General features: G+C 40.2%; 1 long non-coding RNA gene across 2 annotated transcripts; it reads right to left on the bottom strand.

The window, feature by feature from the left end:
- Positions 1-1,066: 1,066 nt before the first annotated feature.
- Positions 1,067-24,952, bottom strand: LOC115651543. Of its 2 annotated transcripts, XR_004000385.1 has the most exons (4): positions 22,875-22,884; positions 14,804-14,808; positions 13,202-13,204; positions 1,067-1,164 (listed from the first exon to the last, which is right to left on the bottom strand). It is a non-coding gene; the product is annotated as an uncharacterized LOC115651543 (long non-coding RNA). The 2 variants fall into 2 exon arrangements; XR_004000386.1 differs by lacking the exons at positions 13,202-13,204; positions 14,804-14,808; positions 22,875-22,884 and adding exons at positions 12,837-12,841; positions 24,941-24,952.

The following is a 24,952-nucleotide window of genomic DNA, read 5'->3' as shown; positions in this document are numbered from 1 at the left end:
TCAACAGCTAGTTTTGGATTGCTTCATTTTGCATACTACACACTAACTAGGGTCCCTTAATCCATCACAAACTCTCTCCAAACTGGCAATGATCTGTTAATTTCCCCAATTCCGGCACATAGAAATTGTTTCTTTTTCTTTTCCATTCTGTTTGTAGAGGGAGAAACACTCTGCAATCTCCAGTGGCTTTGGAGATGGGTGATTTTGTAGGATTTCCACAATCTCATCAAATTCTTTGTATGTGAGTTTAATAGGAGCTGTTACCCAATGCAACAGGTTGTATGTTTTAGCCCCCATTACACTCAGTAAAGCCACCACATTTCAGCATCATTTATGCACCATTCCGTTCTCCAGTACAGGTGGGCCAGTCCTCTACTGAGCTATTAACCAAGTCCATTTGTAACCATTTTTTAAGTTCTCTAAATGAGCAGGTTACTCACAGTCCTAATGACTGTAGTTTTCTTTTCGATTTCATTAGGCCTCTGCAGTCACTCCCTGTACCACTGTTCTGTGATTAGGATCCTAGCTTTGTCGCCCACTGTTTGCGTCTTTTGCACTTTACATAATATACATGTAAAGAAGGAACAAGATGTGCATGGGAGGATGTGTTCCAAATAATTAAGTTTGCTAACGATACACCCAATACAAGGCTTAGCTGCTGCTAGCTCTGGCAAGGTTCTAGTGGCTTCTGAAAAGTAGAAGACAGTGAGTGCCACTAGAGGGCTCACAAAATATTTAGGGAGATACTATCTCATTCCTATTTACTACACTAGTCAAGAGCTTTCCATAGATGAAAAAACTAGCATAATAACTGGCAAAAATCTGTCAACTGAGTTAAAGAGTTGAAGATGAGTGGTGGATGAAGTAGCGACTGTCTGAAAGTGTTTTACACCAGGGTTATTTTGGGGGGAAGAGAGGGAATAAGCTTTGCAGTGTGGAAAGATGATTCATAGATTACACTGGGTGATAATTTGGGGTGTCTGAGATCAAGATACAGATGCAATTTTTGCAGCTTAAAGCCATCTATAAATTAATAACATGGATTCAAATCACGCTTGGGACGAATGCCCCCAGCCATCCTTCTTAATCATGGCCCCAGTTCCGAAAACCAACAAAATAGAACCGGAGTCTTATTCCATTATTCCTAGCTGGAGTATTCCGTCACTGTTAAAATGGAATATTGCTGTTTGAACAGTCCAGCAGGTCCCTAATAATGGACACTGCCAGACAGAAATGGTTTATATGTGATGGCTACTAATGGTTTGTTTTCAAGGACAACCTCTTCTGAATACATTAGACTACAATCCAGTTCATTACAGGCAGGGGCAGCTCTAGGTATTTTGTCATCTCAAGCATGGCAGGCAGGCTGCCTTCGGCAGCTTGCTTGCAGGAGGTCCCCGGTCCCGCAGATTTGGCAGCATGCCTACGGGAGGTCTGCCAAAGCCGTGGGACCAGCGGACCCTCCACAGGCATGCAGCCGAAGGCAACCTGCCTGCCGCCCTTGCGGCGACCGGCAAAGCGCCCCCCAGTGGCTTGCCGCCCCAGGCACGCATTTGGTGTGCTGGTGCCTGGAGCCACCCTTGATTACAGTATAATCCTGCTTTATGACACACTGAAAGGAAAGCAGGACCAGGGAGCCCCAGTTTGAAATACTGTGTACCTCAAGACATACCTTTTTCCATGCCAGCATGGTTAGCAAAGAAACATTCTCATGCATTGATGATCAAGACATGAAACAGCAGAGAGCCCAACTAAGGGCTCGATCATGTAACCGTTATTCACACATGTAGTGCTTATTTATGTGAATAATCCTGTTGATTTCTACCCATGGGGACTTCTCGCATAAGAAAAACTCGCATGATTCAGGATCTCAGGATCAGGACTTCACATGTTCTCCAATTCAGTTTGCCTTCCGCTTACCCCCTCTTTCTTAGACATGGCCCAGAATATTTTTGTAGCAAAAACTGGGTATTAAAAGTTTCCCAGGTACAGTGTACTGACAGTTGGCATATGATTTTCCTACTATATGCTGTCTGTATCCGTAGGTTTAATTTTTCCATTGAATAGAAAATATATGGAAAAATTAGAAAACTGTGCCCATGTTACACAGTTCTGGTCTTTCATTTTTATGTTTTAACCTCAGTGCTTGGGTCACTGTTTCCATTCAGTTTCACTAAATTACAGAGTATGCTTTCCCTCAGCACACAGGCACATTGAAACTATGCCTCATATCCCAAGCTCATTCTTTTTTACTGAGATCATATTAAACCTGTTTCCCAAAACAATCCAGCTTTGTTAGAATGTAACTTGTATACAGAATAAAGAAGTTTGTTGTTTGTGTCCTGCCTTGCTGTCATACATCCTACCACTTGGGCACAGAGATAAAGGGAAGGTACCTAAGCACTAAATGCCCTTCTAAAGTTTTTCTTTCATTGAAGTGAATGAAGCAATGGCAATTTACTCCAGCTGAGGCTCTGCTTCATAGCATAATCTGCTGGTGTAAATTGATTGATTTCAGAGGAGTTGTGCCAATTTATCCTAGCAGAGAAGTTGGGGATCTACTGAAGAAAGACACTTAACATAGTTGATATGGACAGCTATGAACGTCAGTCTTCGCAATGTTAAAAAACATGATCAACTAGCATGCAAATATATCTCTATCAAGGATCCCATTCAAAGGTTGAATGATCAATCTTTGTAACAGACAATCCCTAACTTTCATCTGTAGGTTGCTATTTAAGTCTAGTAAATCTTTCTTAAAAAATGTAGGTATGTAGTATATACCTTAGGTATGTATCTATATACTTAGATGCAGAAAGAGCCTCCAACCCCCAGGAATCCTGCATTCCTCTTCTTTCAGTAAGCTATCACTCACTTAAAATGTAAGAGAAACCAGCTAATCCCACATGGGGGATGGAACTATTTTAAGTAATAGTGTCTGACACTAGAGGAGCATGAAATTCAGTCCTGCCATAGCTGAAATACCTAACCTCCTCCTAAAAGAAAAAAAAAAGTTTATAATCTGAACTTTCCCAATGGCTTTAAAGCTGTAAACCAGTAACGATTGCGAGGTGGAGGACCTGGCTTGCTACTGTAAATCTCAATAAATTAGCCACAGAGACAAGTATAAACAAGTCAATTTGTTTAAATTATATTTTGCCTAAGGATATAACGATGACATGAGTTATTTCATCTCTTTGCAGGACCATCTCAGTGGGCATGAAATTACCTGATTTACCACTGCATGGTGGGTGGGTACTGTTGCTGAATGTTTCATACAGAGTTACAGGAGCACCAGGAGAAGATGCCTCAGTGTTCTGATATTTGCAGAGATTACAGCTGCCTCACAGCAGGTATGCACGTGTGTGCATGTCACACACACAGATCTGGCATGTATGCACGTGTGTGCATGTCACACACACACAGATCTGGGTCCAACATTTAAATGAAATATGGAGAAGGGGAAACAACAATTATAATAATTCTTAGCACTCAATCTTCAATGCACCATACAAATGTTGGACCAAGCCTAACTCCTACTAAAACCACTTTGTATCACTCCAGTGGCACAAAGCTACCTTAAAGGACATTTAAACTGCTGTGTGAGGATTCACCTGCCCTTGGCTCTACATCACCCTTCCCCCCATCCCCAGTGGCTCAGGGAAGGTGGTTGGTCCAGAGGATCTGGACCGTTATTTATTACTTTAGTTTTTTCTTTTTATTTTTCCAGCACCCCCCAAGCTCTGAAAAACAACTGGAACAAACAATACTTGAAATAAAAACTAAAAAGTCAGCATCACACTTGACAGATTACCAAGAGCAAAATAGCCAGTCCCTTAATAAGAATAGGCCATCAGAAGACCCTCCTGATCAACCCACCTCCTGCCCAAGGGCATGAACAAATGGTGGTCTTTTTTCTAACTAATTACCTCTCAGAACAGCCCTTTGAGGTGGGGGAGTAAGAATTATTAACTGGAACTGATGCAGAGAGTTAGCCCCTAACTCAGTCCAATACTAGAGTTAGGGTCAGAGCAAAGGAATATCACCCCAAAGTAAAAGCACTCTGTCTGAGACAGGAACATGGAGATCACAGCCCTGGTACATTCTGAAAAGATGCAGCATGCACTTCGTCCTGCACCAAGCCAGCCCAGTGCTAAGGGAGACAGCACCACAACCCCATCTCTTCCTCCCCACCCCTCTAGAATAGTGCACCAGGACTAGACTCAAGGTGGGGTGCAAAGACTGTGATTGTACTTGACTCCTGAGGTTCTGGGCCTCTTGTACTATTCAAGTCAATAGATATTTTGCTGTTGGAACGTCAGTGGAAGCAGAATCAAGCCCAAGGTCACAGGGCATGTTAATATCAAAGCCAGGAAGGGAAACCAAATGTCCTTACACCTAGCCCTGCCCTTTAACCACTTGTGCTATTCTTCCCAGTTTAACATATAATATTCACTCAATGTCTGGGGGAATATATTCAGACTGGTGCACAAGGTACAAATTAAACACACTGTTTAACATTGGAAGTGACCTTTATACTCCATACTAGGCATGTCAAAGGTAGAGAAACCGTGTTAAAAATGTTCCCCCTTATACAGAAAATAATACTTGTTAGACATGTAGTTAGAGTCAAATTGTAGCCTACTTCAGAGCTGTGTTCAGCTGATATAGAGGTCGGGAATCACTGAACTTACTTTTATAAACTGAATGTGCAGCCCAGGCCTTTTATTTCTTGAAGACAAAGGTGCAGACCCTCACATGGTGTATACTGTCATAACTCTATTGAGGTAAATGGCACTGTGACAAGTGACACAAGCTGGGAATTGATCCTTAAACTGTGTGATGCTATTCATAAAAGTATCATGTAAAATCATTGTACTGAATTTTTCCCTTGTATGTAATTGTTCCCAAACTACAGCTGTTCATACTTGAGAGAGACTAATCTGGGTGCAAAAATAGACAGTGAAAAGCATGTTTGAAAAGTATTTTCCCCCAAATGAAGCAATGTGCTGGAGCAGTATTAATTTTGCTATCCTTAAATATTTTTCAACAGATCTATAGACAACAGAATTCGGAGCGCAGGGAGGGTCAACATATATACACATTGGGAGTCACCACCTATGCCCTAAAAACTCCATTGCCAAGCAATGAAAGAACAGATCTCAAAAAATATAACCTTTTCAACAAAGCCACATTATAGTTGTTGGGCCAGATCCTCTGCTGCTGTACCTTGGCACAGCTCCATTGATTTCATTTTGGCACATTCTCTATGCTTATCTGTTTTTCTAACGAGGGATTCCTGCATTTTCTGCATATCCTGTTTTCTTTCTTTCTTAGATAACGTTCAGCTTTTATACTTATCATGAATCACTCACTCTACAACCAAAAATGGAATATGGCACTACATGTTTACACATGAAAGATTAGTGAAAACATAATCTGATCGTATTTTCAGTCCATAATACATTTATTCCAAAATATAGGCAGTAATGCATCTGTTCCAGGCATATGTGTTTGGTCTCTCTCACCAAGATCTCATATGTCTCAGCTTAAGCCTTATTGTCCACGTAGGTACTACCATAATAGGCACAACATCAATGAGTATAATAAACAGTACAATATATAGACAACGAGTGAAGGTATTTTGTTAGTGGAATGATGAAAATAGAGCTGAGCAGCACAAAGTTATGGATCAATAATATTTCCTTCAATGGAGTGACGCTGAACTACAGCAGCTGAGGAGATGCTCAATATATTTAGTTTTTAACAAATTTTGGCTAATTTTTCTTCAGCCTTTCTTGCTTGTGAATGCTGGATATTGGGTCACCTTAGCAGACTGCTGCTCTAATACCCAACGTCCAGCCCCACCACCACATGTCAGTAAATGGCTAATGTGATTACTGCTGCCAATAGGAAACAGTGCAGCGCTGAAGACAGATGTTTAGAACAATAGGAAATGTTTATTTTGCTGTCTCTGTGCTGTGTGTAATTCATTGGGATTTCTACCACTGCCTTCCAAATGAGACTTGAAAGCTTCATGTTTAACAGGTGAAATAATGGATAAAAGCATCCAGAAAGGGAAAGGAAAAGAAAGATTCTTCTGCTTGGTAGGGACAAAAAAGGCCATGTTGCATTCATATTGCCATGCACGTGTCTTTCAAAGGATATGTCTTCACTACCCGCCGTATCGGCAGGTAGCAATCGATCCCCGAATGCACTTATATCGATTCTGGAACTCCACCAACCCGAACGGAGTTGCGGAATCGACAGGGGGAGCCGTGGACATCGATCCCTTGCTGTGAGGACGGTGAGTAATTCAATCTTAGATACTTCGACTTCAGCTATGTTATTCACGTAGCTGAAGTTGCGTATCTAAGATCGATTTTCCCCCGTAGTGTAGACCAGCCCAAAGTATACTGTAAGTTCAAGTGGACATTATTATTTGTATTACGGTAGCCCCTAAATGCACCATCAGGGATCAGGGCACCACTTTGTCAGGCACTGTACAGACATACTGAAGACAGTCATTGCCCCAAAGTTACTTATCAATGAAGAAGCCCTGCATGGAAGAATAAAACAGGTGCTAAGCTGAATATTCACAGCTTTGAAAGTTATGTGACATCATCAAAAAGAAAAGACTTTTCACTCAAACCACAGATTTGTAGCAATTATCAGTAATAAAACAGCCCGAAAGTCTACACCACAATTAAACAGCTCCTTAGCCTGAGCCCCACAAGCCCAAGTCAGCTGACATGGGCCAGCCATGGATTATAATTGCATTGTAGACATAGTGTGACCAATTTACTCGCTCTCTATTCTTTTGAATTTCCAAAAATGCAAAGAAAGGGGAGAAGCAAAGCAGGGTTTCTCTTTCTAGAGAGCTCTTTATAACCATCTCTTTTTCTTTACAAAGCCCCCCTTTTTATACCTGTGTTTTGTTCCCTTAAACTCTCTAAACTTGCCCATAGATAGGAATAACTTCAGATGGCAGGTTGTATAATGGGAAACGCTCTCGTTGATTTTACATGGATGTAACTAGAGTTGAGTTCTTTAAGAATAACAACAAACAAGATACACCAAAAAAACAAAAACCCTTGTGTCCAAGAAGGAATTAGAAGAAATCTCCACTTCGCCTGTTCTATGTAATTGAAGTGAGAAATTATATAGATTAAAATAAATCGTGATGGTTTTGCATTTGTGGAAAGAATTTAACAGTTCTTTTGCTGGGAAGAACAATATGGTCTTGTCCTCTATCTGACAAATTATTTTAAGTGAGGGCTTTTAGGCTTGTGACACTGGAACAGTACCTCTGCTCTGGAACACAGAAACCATTAAAAAAGTGCAGACCAGTTAGTCAGCGTCATGTGCATAAAATAGTATGTACAGTAATATGAAAATCTCTTAGATGACACACAACACTAACATAAGATGAAGGTCAGTCATGGTCAGCAAGGCTGGCATTGAATACATAGAAACTCACTTATTGTCAAGTCTCTCCTCCTGGTCACTCTATATTTATGAGCAGAGGTTCTCTCTAACAAGAGTTGTATTTGCAAGACCCCAAAACAATTTGAGGCTTTTATTTTGCTTCTCTAAACCAAGTTTTGCTCTATCTGTATTTGCTCCAAGCAGTTTTGTGATAGGAATGCATGTATCACTCCCTGGCAGATGTTGGCCTACCTCTGTAGGGGCAAATTCTGCCTGCAATTACATCCATCTTTATGATCTTCTAGAATGATACAGCCTTTTGGTGGAATTTATAAACATACCATACAAAATTCCACTGCAATGATATAACTCCTTAACTGCTACTGGATGGTTTAACAGTTCTAAGGAAGAAACATTCGCTATTATAGTCTATAGGATTTTTTGAGCAATTTCTATAGAATTATTGGCCTTTCCCCAGTTGAATGCTAGAATACTTTCCCATGCAACCTCATTGCTATCAGTAGGGTTGCATGGGTGGAAATGAGACCAGTTTGTGGCCTGTATTGTGCTAATCAGTCCTCCTGTGGTTAAAGTATAACACAAAATTGCTACTTACAAGAAGATATCAAAGAAAACCAACAAATATGGTTAAGGTTTCTCCTTCTAAACCCTTCGATACTTTCAAATGAAACCTGTTTCTCTGTCTCAGGACTCAAAAGAAAAGCCTCTCTCCCCTACCCTTGCCTTTTATACATCCTTCCTGAGGAGGGAAAGTGCCATTAGTAGGACTCAACCACATTTTTCTATGTCAGGGTTTCAATGTAATCCCTGCAGGGGAGGAAAACACGCCACAGATCCAGATTTAACCCTTCCACCACCAAACCTGGGGCAGGATGATTACCACCCATCCAGTGGTACCACTTTATTTTGGCTGTTGTGCAGTATTCCAGAGCAGGTTGAATGTAGACAATCTGATGGGGATATTATTTTAAGGATCATACAATGGTGTGAGTATGGAAAGGATTTTTAAGCACCTAGTGACGTATGGTGCACTCTAGGTTCCATGCTGCCAAAGAGCCTTGGAATAGAAAAGTGTGGTTTTGGTAGCTTGCAGTTTTCAGATAAGTGTTACATGCTGATAAGCAATGGTCTTAGAGGTGGGACTAAGCATCACTAGCACTGTAACTCTTACGTGTTCTTCCTTTATTTCCTATTCAAAGCAGCAGTTCTCTTTCCATGGATAATGAATCAGGAACACAGTTAATGGGACTAAACAAGAGAGTCAATATTTATGCTGACTTGCCAAATGTTACTGCCCTAACTTTATCTGTACAGTTGAAGAGCATGAAAATCAAAATAAACTCTAATGTTATTGAAGCTAGAATTTACAATGCTAGGGCCTGATTCTGCACACAGTGAAATCAATGGCAAAACTCCCACTCATTTCAATAGGAGCAGGCTCAGAGCCCTACCTTCCCAAGTTAAGTCTCAAAATTAACTGACTTTCTTTCCCAGGATTTAACCCAAAGTCAGTGCTTTGAAACTGACAGTTTCAAATAAATTAACTGATATTTGAGTTTCTAAAGTTTTCGCTGGGGTTGCAATGCCAGATTTTAACCCTAGAGCAACATTTCCCAAACAACTGAAAGCTGAAGCTCCCTTTGGTAAGTGAAGCCTATAGTAACTCCTTTCCATCCTGCCATGCATAGTTAAAGGCCTGCTCATATTCTGAAATTTTAAAACTTGTTCCTTGTACATCTTCATAATATAGGGTGACCAGACAGCAAGTGTGAAAAATCGGGACGGGGTGGGGGGTAATAGGCGCTTATATAAGAAAAAGCCCCAAATATCAGGATTGTCCCTATAAATTGGGACATCTGGTAGCCCTATCGTAATATGATGTTTTCACTTCTATTTTACATTGTTAGATAATGGTGAAATAGTTTGCATAAATTACTGGGCAGCAGTCAGAACAACAGCTGTAGAAGGGGACTCCTTGATAGAAAAGGTGTGATCTTGAGAGCCCCTCAATGCCAGCTGGCAGAGGAACCACCACACTGTAACTCATATCAGACCTGACACACTGTCTACCCCCAACATTCTGTTGTTATAATATGTATCTAAAAGGTGTCCTTTAAGTTATCAGATGTAAATTAGTGACATGCTGGTCCTGAAAATCGTTGCATGATGTATGAGTTGTGCACAGAGTTAATGTGTGTGTCAAAAATATGTTTGGGAGGCAGCAACATTTTTACTACAAAACTTGCACAATTTTCCACATTCACCCAGAAAGGAAAACTCACTATATTTTCTTAGCTTGTTTTTGTCTGTTTTGCAAATTGTTAATACTGATTTTTTGTAAATACTGTTCTGCAAATTTCACTGTACACCAATGATATTAAAAGAACTGCTATGAAACAGGATTGATCTAAAACTCATTTCAGTGATACATTATTACATTCATCAAATTGATACATACATATGTCTGCAAAGGCAAGAGGCAAAGAATAAACATAAGGATGAGACAGTTTTCTATATTGTCATCAATCAGGCGTGGGCCCACGTACACCAGTGATGAATATAGGTGAGAGTTGGTATCACTTACAGTATTTCTGATGCTTCAATAGAATCAAAGGATTACATCAAACTTTGATCAACATTTTTCCATTTCCTGCTGCAGTCAATTTTTCCCAGGCCAATATGCTACCGAGATTCAATTAAACAAACGTGATTTTAGATTATGAAGAAATGCTGGCAACAGTTTCACAGGACTGGTGCACCCCTCAGGTCTACAATCAGTATCAGTTTCATGAAATATGTTCATGTTAGCTACTATCAATTTTTAAAAAGAATGGGTGCGACTCTGACGCAAGGCAGGTCCTATGAGTAACTGCACATGGATAATGCAGAAGGTGGGAGTGGGGCATGGCCCAAGGATGCACTGCCATATAAATCATCCTGTATGTACTTTACAGCAGAAGCTAGTTCAGCATCCCCCTTTCTAAACATACCTCTGCCCACCACCCAGACCAGCTACTCAGACTGAGTTCTGGGCTGATGATTTGGACCACAGTGTCTTACAGCGATCAACTTCGTTAAACAAAACGGTGCCTCTCTCTGTTAATAAAAGAAGATGAAATATTATACTTCAATAAGTGGAGGCACTCTCATTTAACAATTCGCAAGCTCCTGCACTCGCCCCCAGGGCCTGCTTCAGACTAACTCCGTGTCACACTGGAGGGAAAAGTTGTAGCCTTATTTACACACCACAAGGTTACAAGGCATCTTGTTAGGGGAACTCCTAATAGCCATGAACTCTCTAGTCATCCACAAATCATTTCCACCTTATTGTGCTACCAGTAAATCCATGGCTATAAGACACTGCCACACATGAAGCAGCATGGGCATTAATTAGTTCTACCTCATACCCCAGTTGCCAACAGCACAGCCTGGCTTCCTAGAGTGGTATAGCCAGATGTTTTATTTAACACACATTAGAATTCCACAGAGCCAGGCTGTATCTTCTCCAAATCCATACTGTCCGGCTTGTAGGGAACAAAACTAGAATGACTTTGCCATGACTCAACCCCATTGTGCTGCTCTGCAGGTGGCCTGATAATGATCCCTGAATCTATCAGAATGCCATCTGCCAGTTACACTAATTCCACACTATGGAAAGCCAACTGTGTCACAGCTGAGATGGCTGCCGCTTGCTACAGGAATGTGTGACAATCTGACCAAATCCTGCCTACTACAGACTTCTCTCCAATATTTTAACCAAAATGATTGCATTGATAATGTATATTAAAACTTCGTGGAATCAGTGGGTCTGAGTCTTCCATGCTCTGTACACTGGGGTGTCATTTATATCTGAGCAAAGTGAATGCCGGGGCAGTACAAAATATTACCACTGCCATGAGTGAGTGGAGAATTGTGATTTGATAGTTTTTTACACCTACTTTATATTAGGTGCAAATGACTACATCAGGTACAAGGTACTCCAGGACCAAACCCAGTTTGTTTGCTCTCATGGAAAAGTGGAGGTTTATTTCCGTTGAATTATATCTAGGGATTATGCGAAACACTGTGGAATTTAATAGAGAATTCTAACCTTTCTATAGATTTTTTGAATCCTTCTATATAAAAAATCCTGTTGAAAGATTATTTTCTATTCAGTTTTGTAAGAGTTTAACACAAAGAAAAATTGAACTGAGAATTTTCCCTACCAGCCCCCTTTTCCAAAGTGATCCTCACATGTATATGACACACAAATGGCTTTAATGATTGCTGTAACTTTTAAAAGTCCCAGGCTAAATAATGCAGTCCTTGATCAGGTGAAACTCACACTAAAATCAATAGGAGTTTGCCTGGTTAAGTCTAAATCAAAAGAGCAGAATTTGGCCCTTCACTGCTATATATGGAAACTGCCATTAAAATAAATAAATAAAAGTCAGCATTTACAAGAGATTCTACAGAGTTATCAACATTATTTCCTGTTCTAAGTATGTGGGGGGAGGGGGACATTTCAAATGTCATGGTGCAGAAACTTGTCAGATGATGGCTTTTTAAGAGTAACCACTTTATTTGCTTCCTTTGTTATTGAAAAATATATTGCACTAATATCTTCCATTTTACTATAAGACCTTTACTTGATCATAAACCTAAGTCACTTCAGTAATGTGAAATGGGCACTTGTGCACACAAATTGGGCAAGGCAGCTTGATGTCTGCCTGTGCAGTTACCCAAATGTGGAGTCTTGTATTCACCACACAATGTGTGTGCATTTGTAGAGACCAGCTGAAAATGGACCAACATGTGTTTATGGAATCAGGAGATCTGAATTCAATTTCTGTCTCTGCCAGAGACTTCCTGTGTACCCACAGGCAAGTTACTTAATGTCTGTGTCTCAATTTCTCATTTGTGAAATGTGGGCAATAATACATATAAGCTCTTTAGGACAGAAACTGACTCTTATATGGTTGTTCAGTGCCTAGCACATTGGGTTCTCTAGACCCTGCTATAAAAATAATATATATAATGTGCAGCGTTAACTCACCATGTGGATGTTCATATAACACAGAACTGCCACCGTATCATTGTTACTTTGTTCATTAGCTCAATTAACAAACCTCATATTTCCCCCCTCACTAGTGTTGTACCAGTTGTGGTCCTGAATGAAGATGAAACAATGTAATTAGTTTCAACAGGACATCAACAGCACAGTGAATTGACATGTGTAGATTTTCCCAATAGCAAGCTCCAAGGCTTGCCAGATTAGTTGCCATTTTTAAAATCACTTTTTTAAGGTGTTCCATCTAATTGCTGCTGTGAAAGCAAATGCTTTATTTTTGTTTGATCTCATGTTATGGAATTAAGTTATTACTGTCTTCAAATCTTGATGTATAAACACCAGCTTAAGTCTTTACTTAAAAAAAAGTTCAGGTAAGGTTGAAGATAACCTTTGATACCTTTCTAAGTAAATTGAAACCAATGTTGTTAGAACCCATTCCCTTGAGACCACAAATTAATCTTTTCACATAGGTCATAGTGATAAGTTAACATTTGCCACCTGTTAAAATGACCAATTTTTATTTTAAAAAATAAGTTTAAGTGTAAATAGACTGTCCTGAAAATACTCCCCTGGCCTGGATTTACTGCAAATATTTATGTGGAAGATTTTCAAAGGTACAAATGGTTACTTAGGCACCCAGCTCCCACTGATGTCTTTTGCCTTTGAAAGACTTCCCCTCACTATTAAAATAACCTGGAATACACCCTCTTATAGACTGTAGGTCATATTCTGCTCTCAGATGCACATGTATGGCTCCCACTGAATTCAAGGACAAAATCTGATCTTCCTTTTTATTAATATCTATCTGTGTAGAATAGCCTTCTAAGTTCTTGCTCCTTTTATATACCTGAATACATAGTACTACAACACAAAAGTTAGCCTTGATCTAGAACAGGTGCATCAAATTCATTCTGGAGAGAGGGCCTAATTATATTTCTAGTTCTGATCTGTGCACTAGGTCTACCGCATTAAGGCTATATATGTTCTCAACACACAACGGAGCTCCCATTTATAACAATAGTTGTTTGTGAGAGTATGAAGTACAAAAAGTGGCCTTTAAGTAGTTACCAACTTATTCAGCAGTAGTTTTCAAACTGTGGTCCACAGACTATACCTAAGGGGTCTGCAAAAGGTGATTATGAAAATCAAGTTTCAGATTCTACAAAAGACATTCCAGTTTGCTGATCAATCAAAAGTATGTGAATACCCCCACCTACAGGTCAAAACCTGGAAGTGTTTTCTTTAGTATAGAAGCTCACAGTTTAGCCCCTTTACTCCCATTGCGCCATGTGTCGTGCCGAGCATGTGCAACATTTATAGTTGAATTCTGTTGAGTCAGTTTTTAGTCTACGATATCTGTGATAGGAGTCTGCAGACCACAAGTTGAATTTCCAAAGGGGTGCACACCTCCATTTGAAATTTTTAAGAGGTCCACAAAGGAAAAAAAAGTTGAAAACCATTGTTATAGATGGTGCAGTAGGAAATAATAAGCTGGCCACTGTTAGGTCCACTGCTATTTCTGGCCTTTGTTTGCATAGTTGCACAAGCAGTTACTAATTTGTGTACACTATTGTGCTGTGTACAATTTTGGTGTATGAAAAAAATGGTATATGCATAATATGCCTTTAGATGTGAGTTTTCACTTCTCTTAGACCTGTTGTTTAAGACTGTCTGCAGACTCAGGAAGAAAACACTGTGTTAGTTACACTTGGAAGGTTATCGTCATAAGCACAAGGACTAGAAACTTACTTTTCTTTTTTTAAATGACAGAATTTGAATCTATCATGGAGCAGAATTAATACTGTCCCAAATGGGACACATCTTACACCTAGGCAAGATGACTGAAATCATTGTTTTATAGAGACTTCTTTTAGGTTGGGAGGTGTCCAAAACAGATTTGGGAGCCTAAATCTCTGAAGTTCCTTTGAAAATCACAACCATAATAACTGGCGGTCCAATTCTGCCAGTCCCAAGAAGGGCTGATCACAGAGTAAGGTACTTGTCAATGTGAGTAATGCTAGCAGAACTTGGTGCCAAATGTAATAGCATGTATTGAGTTTATCAGATACCCATCTGGTCTCTTATTAAAATTAGCCCACTACCTTCATATTCATTTTTTTAAAAATCAGCCTGTATTTCTATCACTACATCAGTTATTTATATTCCAGCATAGATGACTGTCCTATGTACAAAGGGACATGAATCAGATCACATACAGATTTTACCTACAATAATGAAAGAATCACACTGGATTGTTGTTGAACTGTATTAAAACCACAGCACTTTCTAGCAGAATGCTAGCACAGCCTCTCCGGCCAGCATAAACAATGGCGAACTATATTATTTCTGTGGTAAAGGCATTATTAGCTACAGTTGTGGCCCTGACAGTAGACATGTTGTATTTCAAGTGGCTTTAAGAAGCAGCAAATGTTGAAAGACCGGACTGTATTTATGGGAATGGAGCAATTTAAATAATCAGGCATGTGTGTGTGCAAGGCTGTGAAATGCACAGCGAAGATGGGAGTTGCGTTGTCATGGTATATCTTGAGCTGTGATCAAACCACCCAAGTGGAATTCACATGCCAATGTCTGCAAAGTCATGCATTAGAAATAATTAGGTAAGTTAGGGATGTGCTCCAAAGCCCATTGAAGTCAATGGAAAGTCAATTGACTTCAACGGAATTTTTTTATTATACCCTACATTTGAGTCTTCTGGTCAGGTAGCTAGCTTCTGCATTTGAATGGCGGTATATGGAAACTATACTTCATAACAAATTAGGTAGTTCTGTCATCTCCAAGGTGCTTTGTTAGCTCTCTTTCACCGTATGACACGAGAGCTGCATATAACCCAGGTCCTTCAAGACATATGTTTATTGTGGGACTTTTACCAACTTGGGACAAAATTATCCCTGCTTTAAACTCTGTTAATGTAATGGAGATGATCTCAATGGAGTTACACCAGGGGTGAATTTGGCCCATTGTCTTTTACACACACACACACACACACACACACACACACACACACACACACACACACACAAAAAGCAATTGCCTTTACTATTGTCGTACTTGAAAATTCAGCAGTAAAGAAAATTCCACAGGAAGGCTGCTCTCTTGAAAAGTATCTTTGCTTCTTAATCCAATTCAAACTGATTATTAAAATGCAAGTGAAATTAACATAACCCTGAGGTGGGGGATGTTGCAAAAGAATCTGACAGTGTGAAGAATATGTTCCCCTCCCGCATCTAAGCCACATTTACTGCTACTGTCTGGGTCATTAACGTACTGCAAAGAGACCACAAAATACATTCATAAGGCTTGTTACAAAGCAATTTTTAAGGATTAGCTACATGGTGGCTGTGCTGCACCAGTAATGAAGATTGAATTGAATGGGACAAACAACTTGATTTGTTCAGTTGTATATAGGTATTGTTCATTGTTACTGATTTTTCCCCTAGGAATTTATTATATCCTCTTCTGCTTGGAGCAATTCAGGCTCTCTCAGGGTTTATCTTCAGCCATGTTCCCTTCAGAGAAAGGGGATATAAAAACATTGCACCCCAATCCCAGGCTACATCTGAGCAGTAGAGGTAGGTGGGCAAAGGTGGCTCAGGCCAGTTCCCAGCATAAGTCAGAGAAGCCTCACAACTGCTCTAATTTATACCTGGCTACATATGACCTAAGAAGCTGTTCAGCAGTTAGGGATCCCCCAGGAAGTCAACCACTGTCTGTTTACAGAATGAGGATTACTTGTGACACCTTAGAGACTAACATTTATTTGAGTATAAGCTTTTGTGGGCTACAGTCCACTTCATCATATGCATGCAATGGAAAATACAGTAGGAAGATATATATACACACAGAGAACATGAAAAGATGTGTGTTGCCATACCATCTCTAATAAGACTAAACAATTAAGGTGGGCTATTATCAGCAAGAGAAAAAAATATTTTGTAGTGATAATCAGGATGGCCCAGTTGACAAGAAGGTGTGAGTAACAGTAGGGGAAAAATTAGCATGGGGAAACAGTTTTTACTTTGTGCAATGACCCGTCCATTCCCAGTCATTATCAAGCCTAGTTTAATGGTGTCCAGTTTGCAAGTTAATTCCAATTCTGCAGTTTCTCACTGGAGATTCAAGTACTCCTCATTCTTTTTACTGATACAGACTAACATGGCTACCACTCTGAAACCTGTCTGTTTAAACTGTCATTTCAGCTCAGTGCTGCCTGGGCTGTGCAAAGCAGCCATAGTAGGCCGAAACATGTGAATCACTAAAATGTCTTCTGCTGATTGAAGTAACTGAAGAACAGGTGTGCTCAGTTAGTATGGAATTAACCACAGCAACTTGTGAGTATTACCATGAAATAATGTGAGGTTTTATAGAGTGAATGGAATTGTAGGGGATTATTACATCTGCATCTGCCATGAGTAGCTGCTGCCTATTTTAAAGCTGTGCACAAAGCAGTAGCTATCATAGTGTTGTTCTAAACAAGTTCTGCTATCCAAATCTATACTGATAGGTAGCAGCTAGGCAGCATAGCAATTAGCTGCCTAATCAACTAGAAGTTTCATTCTCAGAAGCCAATGAATATTTTACTTATACAATTTCCAATTAAATATGAAAGAGCAGAAACAGAGAATTGGTTTAGTAACCAAGTACAGTGAGCACTATTAAATCTCAGCATTTGCTACTGCAGAGAATAGAAAGCACTGTTGTACTGTAATCAAAGTATAGGACGAAACAAAATGCCTTTGGTAGAGTATGTTGAGTTTTAAAGGTGCCCATTTTACCTAAATATTTCTAGTGTATCAATCTTGGTTTAGTTCTCCTTCCAATTCTTTAAGAATTACTTGTCAAAATGTCAAAGGGAAATGAACCCGTGTGCACAGAAACACCACAAAGTTGGAGCAAATCAGATTCAGATCAGGATGGCCCATCCTGATGTACAGAATGCTAATAGCAAAGGGAATCAAGCACAGATAGCGGGGACGAGTTAACATTGCTACTACAGTGCAACATAGTTATTCTATCTTCTGTGTTCTAAAAAGTTTGATTCATTTTCCCATTAATGTTAAACCTTAGGATATTGACTATCATGTATTAATTAAATATAAAGGAAGGATATTAAACATTAGTTAACTAAAAGATCTGAAGTAGTATTTTTCTTAAAAATAAAATCTGTATTAACCTTAATTTAATTTACCAAGATAATAAAATCCAAAGAGCTTTATTTTGGCAGAATGGCATAGTTTGGAATAATTTAATTAATCTGATTTTAATAACATTCAGAATCAAAAGTACAGCTGTTGAACCATAATGTTTTTTGAATCCCAGGAATCACACTGAAAACTCTTCCTTTCTCCTATTATCATGGGATTATCTATCATTTGGGGAAAAAAAAATATTTTAAAACCCAGTCAATTACTAATTGCCAAAAATCTCTCAGTATTTTTTAAAGCACAGATAGTTTGTGCTGAAATTCACACCTTCACTTTCACAAGCAGTCTCTAATTCGTCTCTTCACTATTTAAAAAGAATCTGGGTCATAAACTGTATGAGAGGAGAGTACAAAAGAAAGAATGTTGCTAAAGAGAAGTTTTATTCAACTCATTCATAGAATTTTCCTTTGAGTTAATACATTCAGAATCGATTGTTTTTGTTTATTGTGGAGGGCCAAAATACACACACAGAGTGATAAATACCAAATATAAAAAGCTAAAATACACACAACACATATATCTAATTATTTGCTTTTGCTTTATATAACTTCACTTCTCTGCACAATCCCCATGTTACAACTGCATGCAGAAATGCATTTCCTTTATAGCAGCTTTGAAATAGTCTTCACAGTTTATCTTTATGCTTAATTCTTTGCAGCTGTTGGTGACTGCAGACTGTACATGCAAATAACAGCATGAGGGACTCCAACTGTACAACCAGAATACTATAGAATCATTTTGTCATTTCTGCCTCTCTCCACTTAATCCCCTCTTCTGGCCAGGATCCAATGAGTGCCTCCTGAAAAACAGATGGCAGTAACTGATATGTTTCGTAACTGTGGCCAGTTAATAGCTCAGGATAACAGTGAGATAAGGACCAGGCAATCCAGAGTTCTTGAGACCAGCTGCTGCTATTTTAACCCTTTGTAGGACTGAACAGGGTGTGGTTCAGAAGGTGCATAAATCAAGTTGTTTGCAAGGCTTTTGTGATACATGTGAATTATTTCAGTTCTCTTTTTACCATTTCATTTTTCCAGGGCATTGTTATATATACCTAGAATGATTATAATACTTAACTCTTCCTTAGCACCTTCCATCCAAGGATCTCAAAGTCTCTATAAACAGGCATTAATTAAGCCTCAAGACACCCCATGAGGTAGGCAATTGTTGCTCCCAATTTACTGATGGATAAATTGAACAATAAAGAAGTTAAATGACTTGGCCCATGTCAGCAGAAGTTTAGGACCAGATTCTGATATCAGTTACTGGTGTAAATCCAGAATGACCTGAATTAAATCAAAGGAGTTACCTCTGCAACAGAGAGGAATTTGGCCTTCTGCAACTAATTTAGACATATAAGCTAAACTTCTCCATTCCCAGAGCTCTGTCCTGTGCATCTCAGAATTCCAGGGTTGATGAAGAACAGCTGAAAAATAAACTAGTAATATATTTGCATCACATATTTACAATCATTAGTGCAATTTACTGAAATACAAGGGCCTGATGGCTTAAAAAAAGGTAGAGTACAAGTGTTACTGAGAGAAAATCATTTCAAGTAGGACTGGTCAGAAAACAAGAATTCCATTTTATGGAAAATGACAAGATTTTGAAATTTGTTTTCATTTAACATTGGAACAAAAATGAGATCTTTCAAAAATTTGGATGAAGAGGGTATGAGACACACCAGTGCCCCCCAACCCTAGTGAAGAATAGCCAATAGCCTAGTGGTTAGATGCTCACCTGGGATGCAGGAGACCTAGGTTCTCTCTTGTCTTGAGAGAAGAAATTCCATGCTGGATCTGAGAAGCCTTTCCAACAAGTGTCTGGTTTTCAACCAGAACACCTGGTTGAAAAGGGATCCTCCCCAGTCTGGTGAAAATAAGTGCACGAGTGAGGATGGGGGAGAGTGAGTGACAGAGGGAGGGGGGATAGAGTGAGCAGGGCAAGGTCTCAGAGAAGGGGTGGGGCAAAGGTGTTCAGTTTTGTGCGATTAGAAAGTTGGAAACCCTAAGAAAGATTCCTGACCAGTTCTAATTTGAAGTGAAAAAGATAAGGACTGTCTCTGGCTGGTGCACACCATCCATATGTAAGTTTAAGTGTTGTCAGTATCTTCTCATGATAGGGATAGGAAGAATGAGTTTGGAGACTGAAGTCTCAATACAAGTAACTTTACTCAGTTAAGGCAATGGGACTCTGAAGACACCAAGGTACTACAGAGATGAAGGCCATATATTTAAGTAGAGATTCAGACATAGTACTCACCTGAGTAAAGTTATTTTCTTTTATACAAGGGTTGGAAGGGACCTCAGGAGGTCTTCTAGTCTAAACCCCTGCTCAATGCAGGACCAATCCCCAGACAGATTTTTGCCCCAGATCCCTAAATGGCCTCCTTAAGGATTGAACTCACAACTCTGGGTTTAGCAGGTCAAAGCTCAAACCACTGAGCTATCCCTCTCCCCCAAGTCTAAACTGTTGCCAGATCTGGCTCTGAAGGACTTCACACCACTTGAGACTATAGTCAAGAGCTTGTGAGAAAAAACTCTGATGGGACCCTTTTCAGTCAGAAAACGCAACACTTTCAGGGGGGAAAAAATGAAAAGGTTGAAACATCCTCCATGAAGCTCTAACATAGTCCTTCCTGTGAAGGGACAGCAGTGACAAGGTTCAAGGGGACGCCTGTCTCTCCAAGCAAAGGTCACCATGATCGTCAATATTCATTACTAGCTAACACATTCAGTGTTTATTCTAATTAGGGATAAAAATACATCTGTTAAGACAAAAAAGATGAAGGAATAAATATGAAAGAATATCATAGGTTTAGTCCAAAGAAGATTTCTTGCTAAGTTATTCTACCTATTTTAGTGGCTTGGGTTGAATCATCACTTTCTCACTTGTAAGTAGCCTTGGAGAAATCACAGCATAGACGTTCCTATTGCAAATGTACATTTTTTAATGTGTGTGTGGATTCCTCTCTTTCATCCAGCAGCTATTTTCTAACATGCATTCTCACTCCAATTACTATTATTGTTTCCCGGAGCTCCTGCTCAGAGACGTTATGACCTCACAACTGCAGAATCTGCTGTACAAGAGAGGTCTGATAGAAATATGATGGGAGACATTTCCAGGAAATCTTGCCAACATTATTGAATAATGTTTAGATTTTTTTGTTTTCAACCAGTGTAGCTAGCTTGTGTAGTTTGAGATGTATTGTAGGTAGTTGTCTGAGAGTTACTGTAGCTCTTGTGTATTCAAGGCTTTCTTGATGATAAACTCAGCTTTTGTAGTATATTTAAAAGAAGACATGTTCAGAAATGTCCATTATCTAAACTGTATATGTTTTAGACCATTTTTTTGGGTAAAACATCTTGGTACATGAAGGCCTGTTTGCCTTGTTAGTAGTAGGAGAAATTCAGTCCAGTTCCTTTCTCCCAAACAAGACTAAACCCAGCTGACACATATTTGCCACAAATAGGACATTTGTAGCAGAGTATACATACATTATTTCGATTTTTTCCTCTTATCTATCTTTCTTGTCACCTATCCTTGTCCACCTGTTCCCTTCAGCCATGGTGGTGAACAAACTGAATGGTGGGTGCAAAAATAAGGATGTCAGTTTTACCGGATCTAGCCAACCTGCAGAAGGAGAGCTGCCTTTCACAAATATGTCCCTGCATGTCAGTAAACTCAGCACTAAAACCTTTTTTTTTTTTGCAGCATCAGTTAAGAGAGAAAGCTTGTATACTTTCGTTGGATCAGCTGTCAAAAGATGGCTTATTAATAGCAAAGGTAGCTGTGTCTGAAAACACTAACACGTGAATCCTGGTGCTCAGGTCAATTATCAGTTAGTATGGTACATTCTGGGATTTCCTCCCCCTCCCCCTGCCTTCTGAGGCATCTGGGATAGGTCACTACAGAAGACAGGATTCTGGATTAGATACTTCATTGTTCTCTCCTGGCAGTTCCCTATAGTCCTATAACTAACAAACTTTTTTTAAAAATATACCAATACATGTAAATATATGCTGCAGATTCAACTGTAATGAAATTTCTATGCTTAAACTTATTATGCTGTCTAAGAAAATAGATTAGGTGTCTGTCAAAAGTTAACAAATACAGTACACTCCACTCAGTGTGGAGAGCCACTTTATCGGGATGTTTTCCTGGGAACCAGTTTAGCCCAAGGAAAGTGACTGCCGCTTTACTCAGACAATATTGGTAGAAATTCCAAGTAACGAGGGCACATTTGGCAGTGCCAAGGTGTTAAATGGTGTTAATCACATGTGCAGTTCCATTCTTTTAACACAGATGTTGCCAAATAAAGACAGAAAGAAAAAAAATGAAATTGAGTGATAACATTTTATAGATCCATAGATTTGAAGGCCTCCTGCATAACGCAAGGCAAAGAACCTCACTGAAAACATTTATATTTGTATGTGGTAACCCTTTAAGTCCTTTCAGACTCTTTTTCTTTTTTAAAAATGGCTTTCAAAGGGAAGAGTCCCCAGAATGAACATAATTACTATTTAGGGCCATTTTACTACACATTCATATCCATTTTTGTTATATAAACTCTTGGTAGGTAGGAAACCAGCAGAAGACAGTCGAGTGACAACAACACACTTGCCTCATTTACAAAAGTCAAGCACTGAGAGTCAAAGAAACCAAGGTAAGATAAATATCTACAAGTTCGGGTGATGATGAAAACTGTCCAAACCTACACATTTTCCTGTTTATCCATGCAGCTCTCCATCCTTCAAGGCCTGACCAGGTGCTCTGAGCTGCGTGGCAGCAGTGGTGGCATGGTGACCCTGCTGCAGCCAGGTGGCACGTCTGTAGTGCCGCCAGCCACCGGTGCAGGGAGCAGAGGGGTTGGATAGAGATCAGGGGGAGTTTGGGGTGGTGGTGATGAGTGGGGGTGTGGATAGGGGTCAAGGCAGTCAGGGGGGAAAAGGGGGTTGAATGGGGGTAGGGGTCCCAGGGGGCCAGTCAGGAAGGAAGGGGTTTGGATGGGGTGGCAGGGAGCAGTCAGGGGCAAGGGTTCCGGGGCAGTCAGGGGTCAGGGAGAAGGGGTGGTTGGATGGGGCAGGGGTCCCGGGGGGGGCAGACATCTCAGGGAATGGGGGGGGTTGCATGGGGCAGTGGTCCTGGGGGACGCAGATAGGAGGTGGAGGCCAGGACATAATCCCTTTCCCTAACCGGCCCTCCATACAATTTATGAAACCCGATGCAGCCCTCAGGCTAAAAAATTTGCCCGCCTCTGATCTAGACCATCCCTGACAGGTTTTTGTCTAACCTGCTCTTAAAAATCTCCAATGACGGGGATTCCACAACCTCTCTAGCCAATTTATTCCAGTGCTTAACCACCTTGACAGTTAGGAAGTTTTTCCTAATGTCCAGCCTAAACCTCCCTTGCTGCAATTTAAACCCACTGCTTCTTGTTCTATTCTCATAGTTTAAGGATAACAATTTTTCTCCTTCCTCCTGGTAACAACCTTTTATGTACTTGAAAACTGTTATGTCCCCTCTCCGTCTTCTCTTCTCCATTTTTTTCAGTCTTCCCTCATAGGACTTTCTCCAATTTGTCCACTCTTTTCCTGAAATGTGGCATCCAGAACTGGACACAATACTCCAGTTGAGGCCTAATCAGCATGGAGTAGAGCAGAAGAATTACTTCTGGTATCTTGCTTACAACACATCCCTGAATGGTGGTTGCTTTTTTTGCAACCGTGTTACACTGTTGACTCATATTTAGCTTGTGATCCACTATGACCCCCAGATCCCTTGCTGCAGTACTCCATCCTAGGCAGTCATTTCCCAAATATACTTTATCAAACATCTCATATCAATATTTTCATTGATGTTGTTGAAAGGCTTGAAAACATTTTTAAAGAATTCAACCCCCGCTCCTTTTCTGGCATGCACAATGGAGACACTCATGCAGGGCTGGCTTTAGGCCGATTCCCCTGAATCGAGCCCCGCACCTAAGAGGCCCCGCACCTAGGAGAGTACCACATCCTAAATAAGAGTGCCTAACTTAGGCACCTTTTTAATTTTTACTCATCTGGCACTCCGGGTCTTCAGCAGCACTTCTGTGGCGGGTCCTTCAGTGCCACGGAAGACCCAGAGTAAAGACCCGGAGCGCCGCTGGATGAGTCATCCCTGCCGGGGCCCCGTCGAAACTATTCGAATTGGACCCTGCACTTCCTAAAGCCATCTCTTTGAGTCACTAGTATTCCACTGGCTGAAGTTCTTTTCAGATGGGGGACTCTCATTTTGCTGTTGCAATGTACTGTGTACAGACCTGGGACATTAAAATTCCTCCTGCCTGGCAAGAAAGGAGGTTTTGTTTTGTTCTACAGGAACTCAGCATTATTCAGTGGGAATCATCCTGTAGGACTAGTAGAACGTTAGGGCTCTAGAACTCCACATTTGTGGCAATATATAAATAAATATAAAAGCAGCTAAGTGTCTTTGCTAAGAAGATGTATTAAAATATCCAGCAGCCTGAGTTAGTTGATTGTCAAAATATGCATCCTAGTACCTAACTCAGGGTATATCTACACAGCAATCAGACACCTGCTGCTGGCTCAGTCCAGCTGACTCAGGCTCACAAGGCTTGGCCTGTTGGGCTGTTTAATTGCAGTGTAGATTTCTTGACTCAGGCTGCAGCCCAAGCTCTGGGACCCTCCCACCTTTAAGGATCCTACAGCCCAGGCTGCAGCCCAAGCCTGAAGGTCAACACAGCAATTAAATAGCCTCATAGCCCAAGCCCAGACAACCTGAGTCAGCCGGCATGGGCCAGCAGTGGGTGTCTGATTGCAGTGTAGACAAATCCACAGAGGACATCACTGTTCCATGAAACATCTTTGTCGCAACAGATTTCAATATGTGGAGCCAAATTCAGGCCTGGTATAAGAGAGAGCACACCCACTTCAAAGCATTTAGATCAGGATTGAATTTGGCCTCTGATTTCTGATGAAATCCCCACTTGACTAGTCTCATTCTTCATTTTCAAGACATAAAAGAAAATGAGTCTCAGAAGGTTGAATCCTGCTTCTATTGAAGTACATCGGAATTCTGCCATTAACTTTAATGGGAACAAGATGAGACCCTTAGACAAGAACTTTAACTCTAAAAACGTGGTAAAGGAACATGACATGGAGACTGAAGCCTGGGATCTTAAAAGTCTGAGATGTACCATAGTTTTCTCCTCTATCACCCTGCTTTAGTT

This window comes from Gopherus evgoodei, chromosome 4 (genome assembly GCF_007399415.2).
Source record: "Gopherus evgoodei ecotype Sinaloan lineage chromosome 4, rGopEvg1_v1.p, whole genome shotgun sequence".
Lineage (NCBI taxonomy): Eukaryota > Metazoa > Chordata > Testudines > Testudinidae > Gopherus > Gopherus evgoodei.
The sequence above is the reverse complement of the archived record's forward strand: the minus strand, read 5'-3'. Positions and strand labels throughout refer to the sequence as shown.